Source organism: Belonocnema kinseyi, chromosome 6 (genome assembly GCF_010883055.1).
Source record: "Belonocnema kinseyi isolate 2016_QV_RU_SX_M_011 chromosome 6, B_treatae_v1, whole genome shotgun sequence".
NCBI lineage: Eukaryota > Metazoa > Arthropoda > Insecta > Hymenoptera > Cynipidae > Belonocnema > Belonocnema kinseyi.
The window spans coordinates 106,979,950-106,989,513 of record NC_046662.1 but is presented as its reverse complement, the minus strand read 5'-3'; the positions used below and the strand labels follow the sequence as shown (position 1 = coordinate 106,989,513).

At 29.6% G+C, this 9,564-nt stretch overlaps 2 protein-coding genes across 4 annotated transcripts in view; one reads left to right on the top strand and one right to left on the bottom strand.

The window, feature by feature from the left end:
* Nucleotides 1-9,564, bottom strand: part of LOC117174780 — a 246,670-nt gene that overhangs the window by 173,965 nt on the left and 63,141 nt on the right. The gene's annotated exons all lie outside the window — the stretch shown is intronic.
* LOC117174781 overlaps nt 4,185-9,564 on the top strand; it is a 386,591-nt gene continuing 381,211 nt past the window's right edge. The window contains exon 1 of one of the 2 annotated variants that reach the window (XM_033364147.1): nt 4,185-4,266. The gene's annotated coding sequence lies outside the window, so the exon portion shown is untranslated. The remainder of the gene's footprint in view (nt 4,267-9,564) is intronic. The other variant, XM_033364148.1, reaches the window with a different exon arrangement.

The window sequence follows — 9,564 nt, the reverse complement described above, 5'->3', positions numbered from 1 at the left end:
AATGGTCGAGAAGTGTGAAGATCTTCTGCAGGATTTTGAAAAATGTTTCAAAGGCAAAATGCGAAAGCCAAAAAATTTCCAAATCAGCAAAGCGTTCGTTTGGCATGTTTTTCCTGATGGAAAAGTGGATGTTTTTGACAACTATGAGTTACAAAATCCAACCACTTTTTTCTTTAAACTTACGCTTAAAATAGAAAATCTTTTGAAAAGTCCTCCGCCCCGAATCGGATTATAAGCTGCCAAAATAAAGGATGTAGAAAATCTCTTCCAGTATTTAAGCGCTAAAGGAAAAGAATTTTTCAAATCATATTTTTTAAAAGTACAAACTCAGAATCCAGATGCGGAAGAAACTGAAGAGAGTGACGAAAATGACTAAAAGTAGTTTCTAATAAAATATTGTTTAATTAATTTATTCTTGTTCAATAATATGCATAATATTATATGTTAAATATTTAATAAATAAATAATTTTAATTATAATATCTGGAGTTACTGTTGTGCATTTGTTTTGGTAAGATTGACTTGACCTTCACGTCGTCCGCTGCAGCGCGTACGTAGCCGGCCAGGCACGTTTTTGGCCAGCGTCAAGATTATCGTTTGGATTTTAAAACATTCATAATTTTTGAACTGTTAATCCAATTGATCTAAAGCTTTCCAAAAAACTTCTTTGAACCTTAATGAACAACTTTTTCACTGAAAGCTTTCCGTAGCTTAAAATTCGTTCGCTAAACGAGGCGCTTGAAGGTTAAAATTCATGATTTTTGCATCGCCTCAAAAAAAAAAATTAATAACTTTTTTGTTTATTACAATATTCTCGTTTTTCTTTCTTAGATAGTTTCAGAAGACTTAAACACGTACTTGGTATTGGGGAAATCGGGAAATGATGGAAATTGGCTAAATTAGCGCGAGTTAAAATGAAAAAAGATTGGAATTTTTCGTTTTCAAAAAATCCACTTTTTACCAATTATTTCAAAAACTACAAAACCTATAAATTTTTGCAAAAGGAAAAAAAGATGCGCCTTGAAATTATCTACAAGTATCAGTCTTTAAAACTGAAATTAGAACGATTTTTAAAATTGTCACTCAGGACAATTATTCTCAGGCTGAATTCGGCCGTGTCCCCTTTTGGTCGCCAGCGGTTCAATTTATAATATGCATAAAAATTAAATCATACTAATTCTTATTTCCTTGTTTTTATAATTTTTTTTTATTATGAATCTTTTTTTACAATTAAAGAAAATCTGTTGTGCATCTGCATAAGATCTAATACAGGAACCTATATAGGGTCCTATATAGAATCCTTTGTCATCTTTCGTCTTTTCTGTCCTTTTTCCAAAAATTTAATTTTTTAATTTTTAATCTTATTGTTTAAGATTGAAAGAAAATCTACTTGTCCTATCGAAAAATGATTAATAATAAATTTATAGATCTTTTTATGCGAACAACTTTTGTCTGTTACTTTTATTTTTTACTTATGTCGTTTTTTCAAAAAAATTTAATATTTTTATTTTTAATGTGATTTTTTACGACTAAAGAAAAAAGTCCGTGTCCTATCAAAAATTATAGTTCTGTTTTAGATAAACAAGTTTATTTATTTTTGTTCGTAGCTTCAGTCGTTAGTCGAAAACATTTTATTTTTTTATTTTTAATGTTATTTTTTATGACTAAAAACAAAAACTACGCGTCCTATAGAAAAGTGATTTATTACAAATTTTTAGGTCTTTCCAGGGCGCGAAATTTTAGCTTATTAATTTTTTTCGCATCTTGCATAGTTTGACCAAAAAATAGAATTTTTTCATTTTTCATTATTTTTGGTGCGATCAAATTTGGAGTGTTTAAGTTCATGACCAAATTAAAAAACTTGTTAAAGTAGTCATGGAGAGCTTTCAAAAATCAACGTTTTTCTTTTCCTGACTTTTTTTCACATCATACGTTGTTTGGCTTAAAATGTTTATTTTTTACATTCTCAACAGAGAAGGTATTAAATTTGTGTAAAATTTGCCCCCCCCCCCCCCCAGTTTTTTTCAAATGTCCACTTTTGAGACCCCCTGAATCCGAAAAACAGGTTTTTATGAATGTGTCTCTCTGTGTGCCTGTATGTATGTCTGCCTGTCTGTGAACACGATACAATTTGAAAAAATTAATCTATTAGATTGCCCTTTGGTACACGCGTTTAGTCTCCTAAACTAAAGGTCAAGTTCGTTAGCCAGCCATTTTGGATGAAAATTCAAAAAGTGGGCACATTTTAAATATTTTTTAAACCACTTTTTTAAAAATTCCAAAATTCTCTGTACGGTTATTCGTAGTATTCAAAAAATTTAACAATTTATCCTAATGCCTTTTTCGAAAAATAAAAAATTACTAGAGTTATAGCATTTTCAAAATCCAAAAAAACAAAGTAAGATGGACATTTTAAGCCAAACAACGCATGATATGAAAAAAAGTCAGGAGAAGAAAAACTTTGCTTTTCGAAAGGCCTACAAGATTATGATTACAACTTTTTCAATTTGGTCGAAAAGTTGAAAATTCCTAATTTGATAGTACCAAAAATGTTCGAAACCACATTTTTTCAAGATTTAAAAATTCTATCTATGGTTGTTCATAGTACTCACAAACTCAAACAATTTATTCCCATTACTTTTTTCTATAAAAAAATGACAAAACTTGTTCATCCCAAAAAGAGCTGTAATTTTTGATAGGACAGTTAATTTTTGATTTAGTCGTAAAAAATAACATTCTATATAAAAATATTAAATTTATTTCAAAAAACGACACAAGGTATGAACTTAAATTACCAGACTAAAGTTGTTTGCCTAAACAGATCTATAAATTTCTTATTAATTATTTTTCGATAGGACGAGTAGATTTTCTTTTAATCGTAAAACGTAAGATTAAAAATTTTAAAATTAACTTTTTGGAAACAGCACTGAAAAGGCGAAAGAGAACATAAGCTGATGTATAGGACCCTATAGCGGTTCCTGTATCAGACCCTATGCAGATGCGCAGTAGTTTTTATTTAATTGTTAAAAACAACATTGAAAATAAAAAATTTATAAAAACAAGGAAATAAGAATTAGTATGATTCAATTTTTATGCATATTATGAATTGTAATGATATACATTTATCGAAATGATACATGTTTCAGAGCAGCTTAGAATACAATTTAAAGTAAAATAAGAAACGAATAAAAAAATAATCATGATAAATACAATTTGCTTTTTATTTTGCAATTTTTTAAAAAGTAATCCCTGGCAGAGTTACATAAAAAATTTATTATAATTGATATGAAAGAGTTGTGTATAACGTAGAAAAGTTGACCTTTGATTTTAGAAGGTCTGTGCCGGAATGCGGAAGAAATGCAAAGACTAAGCGCGGAGTGCGATTGCCCTCAGTCGCGTGCAATAGGTGCGCTCAAACTCTCGAGCTAAGCTTTTTTAACGAAAGAGAATTCACAATCACAAAATTACAGCGGTGGATGTTTTGAGTCTTAATTTTAAAATGTTTGGGCAAGAATTTGCGAAAATATAAAGACCGAGCGCGTAGCGCGAGGTAAACACATAATCGAGCGGGCAGATTTTTTATATTTTTTCTTATTTTGAAAATGCTCTAATTCTAATGATGTTCTTTTTATAGAAAAAAGTCATAGAAAGAAATTGTTTAAGTTTCTGAGTAATATGAACAGCCGTGCATAGAATTTTGAAATCTTGGAAATATGTCGTTTCAAACATTTTTAGTATGATCAAATTTTGAATTTTCAACTTTTCGACCAATTTAAATAATTTGTTATAATAATCTTGTACACTAAAAGAAATAGTTTGAGGCTAATGGCCATCCGAGTTTGCTTGAGAATTTCTAATTGAATTAAAAAGAAAATTGTGTTGTCTCAGCCATACGAATTTGAGATTTATTACCTACGTATAAGAAAATCACCAAGCCTAATATGACGAGGCAGGTTTATTCGACTGAAATGATAGTTTGGGAAAAGTGTAGCATCAGATATATGATTAAAATATCAAAATATTATAGTGTAGATACAAGAATTGTATGCCCCTCTATCATGGCTGTATTGAACGTATACTTTTATCAACTATCTATTTGAAAGAACACTGCATTTAAGTCTTGCATTGGGCATCCGGCTATTTGCTTGATACAGCCATACCAATCAATGTATTGTACCGTGCATGTTATGCGAGATTGATGAGCCGGTGAGGTGCGCTTCGACTTGACATTAGTCGCCGTCTTCAGGCTTGGTTTATAGCAAATGAGGTTAGTGAAGAGGCTTTTGAATACCTAACTCCAGAATTTGCACAAGATTAAGATTGATTGAATATTCTATTAAACAATTTCTAAATAAATTATGTATTTAACATTTATTTGCCTTTCATTTTTGTATCTTAAGAATAATATTTGAATATGTTTAAGTATTAAAACAGTTAAATCTCTTGAAATCTTCGTACATTTTTAGAAATCATTTAAAATCGATTAAATTTCTTAAAATATAGATTGATTTCTCCAAAATATTTTTAAATATCTTGAAATATTTTTGAATGTATTAAAAAGCTTTTTTAATTACATAAAATGATCGATAATAATTTGTAATATTTCGAAAATTATTATATCATAAATATATTATTATAAGCTTCGCAACATTTTTCATAGAATGGGTTGCAAAAATTTGCAGAGTGTCCTGCACAGCTGTAGGATATATTTCAAAAGTTTTTTCTTTATACTCGAAGCTAGATAACCGCGAGGCTTTATGCCTTAGGAATGCGAAACATTTACGGTTCGAACCCGCGACAAATAAAAATTTCCATAGCGTGCAATTATAAATATTGTAGTGATTGTGTAATACAAAATAAGCCAGTGGGCTAACTTTAATGCTATAGAACTGCATTAAAAATGCACCATGAAGAATTTGTAATGCCTACGCCAATGTCCCACGCTGGGTCTGGGAAACTTGACATTCATCACGGTAATAAAGATCGAACGTATCTCGGCGACAAAACATAAACTTTAACAATAATAAATAATGGATATTTTAAATTAAAGCGATTTTGTTGTTTCATTTTTATAATCATATTCACCTTTATTACAACTTTCTACGATAATCAGAAGCTGAGAACGTGACTCTGATTATGATTATTTATAGCAGAATAAGTTATTGTTTTAAGTAAAAGTGGCTGACGCCAATTCTTTGCACAAGACTTACTTTATTCGTGTACTAATTTTGAGCAACCCTTCTTTTAAATTGCTAAAGATACAGCAGGTGATAGAAAAAATGGGAAAAAGAAGGGAAAATGCGAATAACTTGGTCAATATTAACATTTTGATCAAGTACTTCTTATTCATCTTGGAGTATACCTGTAATAGAGTACCTTTTGTCTTTTAATAATTTTCGAAAAAATCACTTGTCAATAAAAAGGGCTTTTTATTGTTATGACATTTCTTTAATCGCTGTTTGCTCCAAATATATCAATTTGATCAAAAAATGATATACCAATGAAAGTATGCATCTCTGGGAGTGGGCCAACTTTTGTTTCAAACTTTTTCCTGTAAAATCAATTTCAAGAAATTTTACCTGAATGTCCGGCGACTTCGAAGCCGCCTGGCAACACTTTTGCATCCAGGTAAGCCTGGCAATGCGCAGGTGCTATTTTTAATGTCAGCCCCTATATGTACAACAATTTTTAACCTTATCCGAGTCACGTTAGTTAACTGCCAAAAATTCGCACCTTTGACAGGTCGCCACAGGTAAACGCATCGACCTGTTGACATTGCCTGTTGACGTTCGGAAAACAACGAAGGAGTAAGAAAGATAGATCAAACTTTGGCCCCTGAGGGACGTGTAGCGGGGAAAAGTCCTACAGAGCCAACTAACGAGCCCGCAACACAGGATCAAAGTATGTGTCTTAACGGTTGCCTACATTAGTGACCACCAGGCTCTACCAGAGATGAGGTGGGAAATTGCCGAGATAATGGAATTAGAGAGTGTGAAAAACATGCGCTGATAACTGCGCCCTCTTCGCGGATTACCTAAGAGTTACTTTGAAGGCGCAAGTTGCGCGTCGGCAAATGACGAAAGTTAGCAATTTCTGAAATTATTTACCAATTATGTTTTTGCTCAATTAGTTACCACCATGGACGTAGGAAAGACGGGATTAGGCATGTCATCCTAACCTTGGCGAGCGGGGTTGAATCCACGGGAGGGCGGGGGGAGAATTCCATGAGTGGGGAGAGCTGCCATCTTACGATGTGCTATTTGATTATGCGCACGAGCATTTTTGCCGACAAACGTTGCATGAAAATATAAACATGTGGGCGCTGCCATGTTTGTCGCGGGACATCAAAAGGTGGCGGACCTCCCTCCTCATTGCATCACCCCCGCAATGGCATGCCTAGTCGCTTGTTTCCTATGTCCATCGTTACCACAAAGATATCTTTGTTGACAATCTGAAAGTTTCGAACGTTTCGAAAGACTTCGGTGGTCTTCTATTTATATCTCGATCCCCATTAGAAAGAAATTAAAGAAATTGGCGATTTTGATGTTTCGCGTTATTCTTTATTTCATGCATGAGTCGATTTTGAGGTTATGTTTTTCAGGTGTATATAATATGGATATTATTACTGTTATATATATTATTTATGTTAATATTATAATTATGAAATATTATATTATTATTAATGACTATTTGAATATCTTTTAACAGAAATGTTTCAACTTTCAACTAAAACAATTAGTTTTCTGCAAAAAAAAAAGATTTTGAATAAAATACATAAATTGAAACAAAATTGTTGAAATTGTTTTCAACAAAATAGTTAAATTTTTCAATAAAAATTTAAATTTAAATCCAAAAGGCTGAATTGTGTACTAAAAAAAACGGAATTTTTAATAAAATACATGAACTTTGCACAAAAGAAATTTATTTTCCACCAAGTCTAATTTTTTATACAAAAATTAATTTTTAATCATAGTTATATTTTCGACAAAAAAGAATTATTTTCTTGTAGTTGAAAGAAATTAATTTTTAAACAAAAACAAACAAAAATTCTCTACAAAATAGTTAAATGTTCAGAAAACAAATTTTTTCAACTATATTGATACATCGCCAACCAAAAAAAAATTACATTTTTAACAAACCAGTTCCACCTTCAAACTGAAAAGTTAAATATAATTAAAATTCTTTGCAATTGCTTTAAATTATTGAAATTAATTGAAAATGTTTGGAATGTTTTAAAACATCCTAAAATATTTAAAATCCTTTGAAATCTCTTGAAATTTTGCAATGCTCTTGAAAATTACTTGCAGTTTTAAAAATGACCTAAAATATTTTAAATCCTTTAAAATCTCATACTAAATTATTAAAATCAATGGAAAATTCCTTAGAATCTATTAAAATATCCTAAGATATATCAAATCCTTTGAAATCTTATATCAAATTACTGTCATCAATTGAAAATGCCTTGGGGCCTTTTAAAATACTCAAGTATTTCGACACCTTTAAAATATTTTGAAACACTTTGACATCTTTTTAAAATTTATAAAGTACTTTAGAGTTTTTTTAAACAACCCTGCTATAATTGTTGAAATTTTTATAAAATTTCTTTAAATTATAAAAATGAATTGAAAATGACATCTTTTTGAAAATCCTCAAACATTTAAAATCCTTTAAAATCTTTTGAAATCTCTTGAAAATTCCTTGAAAATTAAAAAAAAACCCTAAAATATTTCAAATCTTTTACAATTTGATACTACATCATTGAAATCAATTTAGAATTCCTTGGAATCTGCTAAAATATCCTAAAATATAATAAATTTTTCAAAATCTCTATTAAATTAACGTAATCAATTGAAGATTCCGTGCAACATTTTGAAATACTCTCAAATATTGCAATACCTTCAAATTATTTTGACCATCCTTGACCTTTTTTCAAAGATTTTTAAAGTACTTCTTTAAAATTCTTTGAAATTCCTTAAAGTTATAAAAATAAGATGAAAATTCCTTGACATCTTTTAAAACATCCTCAAATATTGACAATCTGTTGAAATCTTTAAAAAAATTTTAAAGCTCTTGAAAATTCCTTGAAATTTAAAAAATACCCTGAAATATTTCAAATCCTTTCAAATCTCATATTAAATTACTGTAATCAATTGAAAATTCTGTGGAAATTTTTAAAATACTCTTAAGTATTTCGAAACCTTAAAAATCTTTTGAAACACCTTCACACCCATTAAAGATTTTGAACATACTTTGAAATATGAGATTTGTTTTAAAATATGCATACAATTTAATATATTTATGCATATTAACTGTTATTAATAGGGGTAATAGGTCCATTTCCCCGTGGAGATTAATGATTTAATAGACAAAGTTAGATATGAAAAAAATAAGATATATATGTTCGTTTTTTATTCTTGCAGTTGATTTTTTCAAAACAAATGTTAGAAGCTATTTAAGAATTTTGGAAGGATGAAATTTTTTTCGTAAGATTCCTCTGGAAGTTTCTACAAATCTCTAGGTTTTGAAGGTCATTGTAAAAATGTAATTTTTTATTACAAAAATTATTGAGGAATTTCAGATTATTTTAAGAGAGTAACAATATTTAAAAACATGAATAGTTTTTCGAAAAATTATTTTTTAAATTATTTCTTCAAATATTCTAAAAGTCCTAAATATTTTTTAAGCTGGCTCGAATTTTTTAAAATATTTTGTGTGTCCTGTGAAATAAAAAAATACATAAAAATTTTCTGCATTTTTTTTCGGCATATGTGAAATCTTCAAAAATGTTTTTGAAATATCTCCGGAATCTTAAGAAAATTATATTTATATAACTTTAAAAAGAAATAGATAAGCCGTGATTCCTTCTTGTAAAAACTTGGAATATATTTTTACCTTTGTAACAAACAAATAGTTATTCCAAATTTCTATTTTGTATTAAAAATGATTGCAATTGCAAGAAAAAAAAACATAATTTTTTAACTCTAAACTGAAGCTGAAATTAATAGCCCAGATACTGGGACTTCAATCGATTAGACTACATTTTTTTAAAATATAGTGCAAGAAAACAAATTAGCGTAGGTTAGGACGGACGAGCAGAAATTGACAGTTTGTGTTGTTTGTGTTTGTTTATAACAGTTTGTCAATTTCTGCTCGTCGTCCTAACCTACGCTGCTTTGTTTTCTCGTACTATATTTTTTTAAAATGTAGTCTAATCGATTGAAGTCTCAATATTTTTTGAGACTTCTAAAATGACTAAATTTTAATTAATTTTTTAAAAACAATTGACTTAAATGTTATGTTTTTTTCACTGAAATTTTATCTGTTTGACTATTTTAAACCAACATCAACTTAGGTCAGTGATCCCAGATCTGAAACGAGACGCGGTCCAATACTATGACACGTCTATGTCCTATTAATATCTCTATCTGCTTTGAAATAAAATGATGAAGAGATTGGGATTTTAATATTTCCAGATTTCGATGCTGGGCTGGCGATTCTCATGATTTGAATACTTCGCGCGCCTCTCTATATGCGTGTATTTTGAGGTTACGTTACTTCAAGTATA